We start from the raw sequence: 7868 nt of genomic DNA on the forward strand, positions 1-7868 counted from the left end.
GTTCAATGACCTCACTAGTCATGGGTATTTGTCTAAGTTTCTAAAGCCACACATGATTTCCTGGCTGTTGAATAAGCCTTAAGTCAAATTAGGCAGCTGTTGGTTACTATCACGTACTGACTGGTTCTGTGTTAACTTGACACAAGCTAGAGTCATCTAAAAGGAAGAAGCCTCAGTTGAGAAAATGCCTCCATAAGATCCAGCTGTAAGGCATTTTCTCAATTAGTGATCAATGTGAGAGGGCCCAGCCCACTGTGGGTGGTATCATCCCTGGGCTGGTAGTCCTGGGTTCTGTAAGAAAGCAGGCTGAACAAACCATGAAGAGCAAGCCAATAACCTGCACCCCTCCATGGCCTCTGCATCAGCTCCTGCCTCCAGTTTCCTGCCCTGTTTGAGTTCCTGTCCTGCCTTTCCTTGATGATGAACAGTGATATGGAAGTGTAAGCCAAATAAACCCTTTCTTCCACAACTTGCTTTTTGTGTATGGTGTGTCATTGCAGAAAAAAAATCCACAGTAAGACAAGTTGGTACCAGCATAGTGTGGGATATTGCTGTGACAGACCTGACCACATTTTGGAGAGGATGGGGAAGACTTGGGAACTTTGGTCTAGAAAAGCCAGTGAGTGTTGAGAGCTCATTGGGATGTTCTGTAAGGGCATTCTTACTCAAGATAAGACCGTTGAGAGCAGTGCAGAAAATGGAGGCCTGACTAGTGGCTTTTCAGAGTGAAGCAAAGACTCTGTTGGTCTTTTGTGTGAAGAACCTGTGGTGTCAAATCAGCTGGGGCTGAAGAATCAGCTGTGATTAACAAGTAACCAGAACTACTAAACTGAAGCCATTGCTTTGCTGGGATACTCAGTGCTGGTTGGCTGGAGCTAAGAATTTAGTGGTGGTGGTTAAGAAGAGACTGGTACTGTTGATGTGAAATCTTCTGGGAAGTGTTTCCTGAGAGTTAGCACACAAAAAGCTATGTTTCAGTGGCGACCAAGGTTATACCTAACACTGTCAACCAAACTTGGTAGTATGGGAGTCACCTAGGTGGTGCTGGTTTTTAAGGCATCAAGTCATCAATGGAGAATAGCTGAGACTTGAAGCTAGGAGAGCCATTAGTGAAGGTGCAGCCTCAGTAGACATTGAGGCTTGGTACCATGAAGAGAGCCTATTGGTGAAAGTGTAGCCCAGTTGCATCAGAAAACCCCAGCAGTTTTGGAAATAAATACCAATACCATGAATAACCACAAAGGACAGCATCAGCAGTGGAGTGGAGCCAGATGGAGCCTTGAAGACAAGCTGTATGCTACAGAGGGCAGAGCTGGAGAAGTGACCCAAGCCCTTTGGAGGAGTCCAGATCATGAGTTGATCCTACACATTGGATGGTTGGGATTTGCTTTTTCTTTGCTTTGCTTTGCTTGTGATTGTGCCCTGATTTTTCTCCCTTGAAGTATGAAAGTATTTTACTGGAGCCCACAGTTGAGAGAGTTTACATTTTAAAAGACTTTGGATTTAAAAAGTGATTGGAAATTTTAAAGGGACTGAAATTTTAATGTGTTTGAATTTGCAAAGACTGTGGGACTTTTAAACTTATGTTTTTAATGTGAGATCTTAAGGATGAATAAGAAAGGAAGGCTTGTGGCTTAATAGTGATATATTTGTGAATTAAGTTGACAGGGAGTCAGTTGTACTGGCTGGTTTTGTGTCAACTTGACACAAGCTAGAGTCATCAGAGATGAAGGAGACTCATTTGAGGAAATATCTCCATGAGATCCAGCTCTAAGGTATTTTCTCAGTTAGTGATCAATGGGGGAGGGCCCAGTCCATTGTGGGTTGGTGCTATTCCTGGGCTGGTAATCCTGGGTTCTGTAAGAAAGCAGGCTGAACAAACCACGAGGAGCAAGCCAGTAAGTAGCACTCCTCCATGGCCTCTGGGTCAGCTCCTGCCTCCGGTTTACTGCTGTGTGAGTTCCTGTTCTGACTTCTTTCAATGATGATCAGCAATGTGGAAGTGTACGCCTAATAAACCCTTTCCTTTTCAACTTGCTTCTTGGTCATGATTTTTTGTTGCAGCAATAGAAACCCTATCTAAGACACACCACACATAACTGCCACCATTGTGCCTTTTAGGGATATCACACTGGTCTTTGTTGTGGTTCACAGGCAGAATGAAGGGAGGAACAGTGTTGAGGCTTGGAAGATGGACTGTGTAACAGTACACTGTAGTTGGTGCCATGCTGACATTTAAAGAATTGCCTCCACTGAGCTGTAGGGGTTCAGAACTTGTGCTCGACTTTTATGTGCTAGAGAATGTGGCCCTGTTGCCAACAATTTTTAGAAAAGCCCTAACCCCAATGCTTAAACACATTGCTGTAATTCCACTCTCCATAAAGTGATCTTTAAATTGTATTTCGAGGCTGGGAAGTGCACATCAGTGACATGCTTAACTGTATAGCCTCCCCTAAACAGGAATCTAGACCTATCTGTATGCAAATACAATGCTTCAAGTTCATTATTGTTATTAGGAAATGGAAATACAGCCAGAGCAGAAATCACAGTGTATTTCCCTTTGCCTAGGCTGTGCTTTCATCGATGGCGCTTCTGAAGGACTTCGTGCATTTAGTGACCCATTACAATGAATGATTTTATATCCTAATGTAAAATTAAAGAAATTCAAGGATCTGCCTAGAAGATGATACACTTGCTTAAACCCACACCAGTGTCTCTGCTGGCTATTCTAGCTATGTTAGTGGAAGATTATTGGAAAAGAAAATGTTCAGGCTATGTGAACACTCTTACTTTCAATGTTTTTATTTTTCTGAGCAGGTATTGAGCAGAATTTCTTGCCTTTTGTATGACATATAAGGCACAAAGTCAACAGGAAAAACTACTCTTCGAGGAGAAATACAACGCCTTGTTTTTAAACTATCTCTTTCCCCCTTTCCTCTCTGATGAGCATTCCTGGCTTCTGGCTTCTGTGTTTGTCTCAGCTGGAGGTTCTATTGCTGTGAAGAGACACCCTGACCATGACAACTTGTGTAAAGGAGCATTTAGTTGGAGCTCACTTACAGTTCTGAACTTTAGTTCACTGTCATGGCAGCATGTGAGCAGACATGGTGCTGGTGATGTAGCTGAGAGTTCTACATCAAGGTCAACAGGCAGCAGGAAGAGAGAGTGGCATCGGGCTTGACTTGAGTGTTTGGAAGCTCAAAGCTTAACCCTAGTGACTAACTTCTTCCAACAAGGCCATGCTCACTCCAACAAGGTCATGGCTTCTAAGAGTGCTACTCCCTATGAGCCTACGGAGTCAGTTTCATTCAAACCATCATAGCGTCTGGTAGTTTCTTTTCCACAGCCCCATCGGGAAGGATTTATTTTACCCACCAGGGCATCCCCCAGGCTGTGTGTGCACCATCCTATGCAAATATTCTTTCTTGTGGCTCTTGTCCATGTTTACAATCCAACCACAAAAGGCATTACCAAGGAAATGAAGTGTGACCTTTGGGACCCGTCCTCATGGGCGCTCAAGCATGGAAGGCTCAGAAAATAGGGAGAAAAGAGACATTTATTTAAAAAAAATTAATGTTTTATTTAAACAATATTTTATATAATATTCACACATGCATACTGTGTGTTTGGATCAAATCCACTATCCATCCCTTGCCCTCTCAGCCCTCCTCTAACTCCCCCCCCATTTCCCCTCCCAACTTCCTGTTCTTACTCTCTATTGCTCTCTCTCTCTAAATACCCAGAGTCTAAACTTGCTTGTATGTGCATGGGTACAGCGCTTTCTACTGCAGCATGAGAAGCCTCCTAAGACCCTCATCACTCTCTCACACTGTCTTCCATAGAAAAGCCTTTCTCAGACCACGAGTCTTGTGAGCAAGACCTGTCTGTTCCCCCAAAGCTGGAGAAAGCCTGTATTCCTGCCTCACCTTGACTTTTCTCCATCATGAGGTACATGTGGGAGCCCCCTCCTACAATGGAACCCGCTTTGCCTCTGCTGCTCAAAGTCTTACCGTCATCACTCAGAGCTATTCTGCACAGCCTTCCGTGTTTGCAGAAATGGCACCTGTTCCAGGTACCAGCCTGAGGGAACTACTCGCATCAGTGACACTGCAGCATTGTGTGTTTAACTTTTCCAGTAGGTGGCAGTAAACTGACTTGTTCCAACTAAGGTCAGGCTTAAGCTAGAGGAACGTCTTGGATAAGACATGCCTATCTTTAATAACTGTCAGGAAAGAATTATATGGGTTATTGAGGCCTTGGACTGCCCCTGACCACCAGGGACTTAATGCTGTACTGTCTGAGATGTTCAACTTGAGAGGCACCAGCATTCATTCCTAGCTGGCTTCATCTACTCATTCTAAAGTGTTTTGAATGCTGGCTACATGTTGATGCTCTGAGAAATTTGAGGGTCTTATAAAATAGCTTTAGTCATGGGAGAGGTTTTCTACTTAAAACTTCTGGGACTCTGCCCACTTTCCAAGATATCCCAATCCCTTGTGTATATGCTTCAGGCAAGAGTATGAAGAGGAAGACCAATGCTATCTCCATGGCGAGCACTGAGTCCCAACGATCCTCCCATGAGCCACTGGGACTCCCTCAGCCTAGATAGGTGGGGATACTTTTTGTGGAGACTTAATGGCTGTTTCTCTGTAGCTAATGGTCCTCTGGTGCTCAGTTTTGGGAGCGGCCTGATACTGAGTACTCTTCATTAGTGTGGTGGATGTAAGCAAAACGAGAATCTATGTCTGTTGTTTAACAAATTCTGTATTAATTGTTTTATTTATTTGCATCCCAAATGCTGTCCCTCCCAGTTCCACTTTGCTGAGTTCTTCCACCCATTATCTCTGCTTTGCCTCTGAGAATAACTCCACCCCCCCACAGGTGTTCCCCAACCCTGGGGTATCAAAGCCACTGTTTGCTGTGGCTTATTATGGTATTTCAGGGACCTGCTATGTTAGCTGTTCCTGATGTAATCTTCACTCTTGCTGGAGCAACATGTAGGCTGACATACCCCTGAGGGGATAGAGAGCCTGGGATGAATGGGTAAGGTCCCCTAAATGGCCTGGGGTAGGTTCATAAACTTTTAAGTAAGGTTCAGTAAGCTAATTATTTTCTACCTTTTCTTTTTGGTTTGGTTTTTTTGAGCTATATTGTATAATATAGCTCAAGCTGGCCTCAGACTCAGAGTGTAGCAAGATGACCTTCCTGTCTCTACCTCCCACAGGTTGAGATTATAGGCATTCACCAGCATGCTTGGCTCTCTACCATTTCACAGTATTCTATCACAAGAGCCAGCAATGGGACAATGGGGTTGGTCTGACTGGGAGCAGTCAGACTTTTACCCTAGGTGGTATTTGCTGAATGTGGATATGAGCTGGGTCAGTCCCAGAGTAACCCCTACGTCACTTTATGCCACGTAGTGTTTGCAAAATGGAGAGCGATTAGAAACCTCAGGTGGGGCGATTTTACATCTGCCAAACCTCGTGATAAAATGTGCAGATGTCTATTTCACCTGGCTTTCCCCTTTTCACTAACTATTCTAGTAACTTTTGGTGATTAATTTTTCACAAATGTATCAGTCTGTGACAGACTAGAAGTAAAATCCTGGTCTTTACTCACAGGTAGTTTGAGAAGATTTGAGATGGTTCATTATCATAGGAGCAGGTTGCTATGGAAGCAAGTTCAGCTTCTACGTTTCTCTTGCCTGCCTTCACCTCACCACTGACCACATCAGCAACTCGCTCTGGGATGTCCCAGTCTCTGCAATAGTGAGGCAAAGTGAACCACTCTGTAAGTTACTCACCAGGTGGCATTTTGTTATAATCACAGGAAGTAGACTAAGATACACAACTCTGGGGCCAGCAGGAAGATGCTCAAGGCTTTACTGAATGGATCCTGGAGGCCACAGCTTTGGACCCAGGGATGGGGCATATGTGTGGAGCAATCTTGGCTTTGTAACTTCTTGTAGAACAAGTTTGTCGGTTTAGTCAAGGAGAAGGTGGACTGACCAGAGATCCCTTCAGACTTTGAAGGTGAATCACTGTAGTATGGCCACACAGAATGAAGTTGGACAGATCCCTTTAATTAAAACCAGACACCTTTTTCTATATGATCTTCTAGTGTATGTGATTAGATTCTTGGGGGGTGTGGGGGCAGTAACTATGGCTTATGAGCTAAATAAAACCTTGCGTGTCAGTGGCTTGACTCCATAGAAGTTGACTTCTGGTTCAAATAAAAGGTGCATAAATTGGTAACTTAAAGAACCAGGCTCCTTCCTCAGGGAAGAGGGCACACCTATGCGCTCTCCCTGGGAGTAGGCCAGAGCAAGTGTGAGGAGGGCGACTTCTTAGCCCCATTACTTATATTCCCACATGGCTGGTGAGAACCAGACCCCTTGCCTTTCACCAGTTCACCAGCGCCATTGAGGGGCCACAGGGACCCAGCAACATTGTCTATCTTATCAAGATCTAGTCTGCATCTGGGATGAGGTTGGTCAGTGATTTCTCAGGAGGAGGCCCGATTCTGTTAGGGAGAAGCTTGGACAAGCAGCTCAAAGACACATATCTAGCACAGGCCAGATCAAAAAGGTTCTCATAGAGGATGGGAGGGAGGTGTGAAACCCAGGTATGAGTACACAGTGGCATTTCCAGGGAGCCAGGGCCATGTATATACCAGCGAGGACTTGGTGCAGCCAAGGGACCATACAAGGGAGTTATGGGGAAAGACTCCTCTCCCTTAGAAGCGTAGGGGTGAGCTGGCATTACTGTGTGGAGCACACTTTGAGCGTGGAACCTAGCAGCCAAAAGCCTGCTCACCTATGATGACAGACACGAGTGTGCTCTTGCCCAGCTCCTGTGTCACTCACTGAGAGTGTTTGGGGTCTGCAGGACAGTCCACTTTGAGGGATTACCTGACCCACTTTTCCAGGGAGGACAATGGATGCCACAGCTGGGTCCTTCACTGACCCTGAGAAAGAGCCAGGGTGATAGGTGGGGGCAAGAGCTCACTCTCCTCCTTCAGGAAGCTTCCTTTTTTGTCTTGCCTCTTGGTCATCTTCTGCATCATAGACTTCAGAGGTCTGCACATAAAGGGTCCCTCATCTGGGGGATGAGGTGTTCTTGTTACCCATCTCCTCCACACTCAGCATGGATAACTGCCAACAGATTTTTCCCTCTCAGCATCTCTGAATTTACCAGTGTCATATCACCTGCAGGAGTGTGGAAACTGAGGCACAGAATGATGTAATCTCCAAATTGGGGTAAGTTCCAGAGTGTGCAGGGTCAGGAGTCTTCATCCTGGGTTATGTCTTTCCTCTGGGATGGTACTGCCCCTGCCCTTGGCCTTGCTGAGGCTTTCTAATGGTGCTCATTTATATTGTTATTTATATCACCATAATGGCAGAGCCCCTCTTCCCACCCAGACATAGGCCAGAGGAAGCCAGGTCTGGATCCTATGTGAGCGGATTTCTTCTTGTCTGATGCAGTGGTGGTAAGCAAAGCCTCTTGTAAATAAATAGTTTGGTTCCCAGTGAAATTGCCTATGCTGGAATTTGTGCCTTTAGGAGAAACATGAATAATGACTGGGACAGAGCATTCTTTTATTCGAGCCCAGATAATTTTAACTGTGATTGTAGCGATGTGAGAAAGGCCCAGCTAAGTATATTCTCTAGGTCATAAATTCCTTTGCTCCCTAATGTCCCAGCGTTATCTGGAGACTCTTGGCTGCGGCCTCGCCTTTCACTTCTGTCTTCCTTATTCACTGAGCTCCTTTCTCTGATTTGACTTGCTCAGCAGCTGCAGCCTAGCAGAGCCAGGAACACTTGCTTTGGGTGGCTATGCAGCATGCAGGCTGGGACTGCCTCGTTTTAC

Source organism: Mus musculus, chromosome 15, assembly GCF_000001635.26.
Source record: "Mus musculus strain C57BL/6J chromosome 15, GRCm38.p6 C57BL/6J".
Lineage (NCBI taxonomy): Eukaryota > Metazoa > Chordata > Mammalia > Rodentia > Muridae > Mus > Mus musculus.